Genomic DNA, 2,405 nt, shown 5'->3' on the forward strand with positions numbered 1-2,405 from the left:
ATTGAGAAAATTGTGGTGTGTAAAGGTGTAAATATTGGTCTTATCTATCATATTTTCAACATAGGGTGCCTTGAATTTGCCCCCAGGAAAAATGTTCAAAGACAATGAAGTACTGATGAACAGAAATTACTGTTGATTACTTCATTGGATAAAATACCTGCAAATGAAGTGTTTTATCTTTTCCTGTTGGCCTATTAAAGTGTTATGTATGCTTGATTTGATCACAAATTAAGTAATAAACTGTACATTCCAATTTACTTTATTCTTGATTAAAGGGCAGATCACTCTATCTGCATAAAAATACCGCAAAATCAGAACTCTTTAGTGTGCAGTGTATAGAGGGCTCTTAAAACTATAAAATTCCTAAAACAACATTACGTTTTCTTATATTATATGTCAGTTATCATTGATAAAAGTTCTTTTCATTAAATATTTTACTGATTCTGAATTTCTGTTAAGGATGTATTTGTGGCTTCTTTGTTTTATAATAAAAAAGGGGGGTCGGGAAGATCCTGGTGATGTTTCCGTGACAAAATTAGAGCCTTTCACTCTGAGAATAATTTTAATGATAAAAGAATTCGAACAGATATTCCTATATGTTTGTAGATTTTTTTAGCACGATCACTGCTCGTTATTTTCACCTTTTTTATTTATATGCAAAAATGTTGCCATGGATAAACAGAAACGGAAACAAGAGAGCTAAGTTTACAGACAAGTAAACACAAACTTTGTGATCAATCGTAAAATGCTTAATGCCTTACATTGACCTTTTCTGTGGAATGTAAGAGGTGATAATAACGAATAGTGATCAATCTCATAAATTCAGTGACCAAAAGGAATCATAAACAGGAAAATAACACAGATCCTGGAAAAAACAGAGGTTAGGAGAAGTAAGAATTCCCTACCGACCGGTCACACCTGCCGTGAACCCCATGTATTGATCAGGTAAAGTACTCTGTAGTCAATTTTAGTATAAAAGCAGGTATGAAACATGTCCGATAAAATACGACCCAGCGATAGGTTGTATTTACAAATAAGGTCATTATACATGTAATTTGCGAGAAGCTTGCTTTAAACGGGGTTGTTGAAATCCCTGTAACATCAACTTATTTGTCGAAGTATCTAATTGTTGTCTTGTAGGCCACAGCAAGATATTTCTTCTTCATGTGAAGGCTTTTTTATATAAATTCTGCTTCGTAGGAAAATAAAAATTTGGTCGGATAATAAAGAAGCACAATAAATGCTCATAGAAAATACAAAATGTTCGAAGACCTGGTGTCCAAAGACAACATAGATATTGTCAATGAGAAACTCCATCATTTTTTTAATATCAACTTTATAGTACTTTTGTGTAGAATCAGAATGATTTTAACAAACTATTTTTGTAGTTGACCAATCATAAGATATGAAAATTTGCTAGTTCCACTTTTTTTTGAGGAATTAGTTGTGCATGACATTGAAAAGCCTGCTCTTTAATTTATTGTCAGGATTGGTTTTATAAAGCAAAGAAAAGCCGATGTTTGAAACGTTTTGAGATATTACATTTTCCATAAAATTTTTATAATTTTTTTAGAGTCCATATTTAATTTGTACCCCTTCTTGAATATGCTGTAGCACAATATGCCTAAGAATGAGCCTTATGAACAAAGACAACATTGTTACAAGCTTCATTGCATTTCCTAGCACTTCCTAAGTTTAACCATAATCTTGTCAAGTATATTTCAATGATAACACGGATAAATTGATAATCTCAGAACACAAACAGCTTAAATGTTTCACTCTTTAAAAAAAATTACTTTCAAAGTCTGACGAAAAATGCTTTAGACATCGATCGCTTCCTTAGCAACTGGGCGATTTTTTGTGTTTACTTCGCAAATAGAAGAATTAGTTGTTGTTGTTTTTTTTATAATTCAGGCAATAACTATTCAATACCTCTTACGTAATTCGCATCTAAGATGTGTATTTTTTGTATACTTTTCACTTTTTATTTAATCAGAATATTTTAGATGAGATTACGTGCCTTGTAAAACATACCTGTATCTTATCAGATATAGAATTTTTATCAGACAATTGTTTTCTTCTAGATTGAATGCCCGTCTTTGATGTATCTAGATCATCTGGCTATAGGATGGATTTTTTCCTTGACACATCTTGATTATCTAAAAATAAAGCTGGCTAAAATCTTACATCTTTGTTATCTATAACCTTATGTACGCTTATTACATCAATTCATTATGAAGTGACTGTGACAAAAACCAATCGCCTTTCTTACAGTGGTTAACCAATGGTTTTCCTAAATTGCTTTCAAGGTCTGTTTCTAGTTTTCTATGAATACTAGTATATGTCTTCTTTATGCTACTGATAAAAATGTATTAACTCTCTCTCTCTCTCTCTCTCTCTCTCTC

The 2,405-nt window shown here is 31.7% G+C and overlaps 1 long non-coding RNA gene across 1 annotated transcript; it reads left to right on the top strand.

Annotated features, from left to right (window-relative positions):
- The first annotated feature begins 819 nt into the window (after positions 1-819).
- On the top strand, positions 820-2,186 carry LOC133189749 (uncharacterized). Its single transcript, XR_009721518.1, has 2 exons — positions 820-945; positions 2,085-2,186. It is a non-coding gene; the product is annotated as an uncharacterized LOC133189749 (long non-coding RNA).
- Positions 2,187-2,405: the final 219 nt, after the last annotated feature.

This window comes from Saccostrea echinata, unplaced genomic scaffold, assembly GCF_033153115.1.
Source record: "Saccostrea echinata isolate AGI-Se365-2 ecotype Australia unplaced genomic scaffold, CSIRO_AGI_Sech_v1 ptg000019l, whole genome shotgun sequence".
NCBI lineage: Eukaryota > Metazoa > Mollusca > Bivalvia > Ostreida > Ostreidae > Saccostrea > Saccostrea echinata.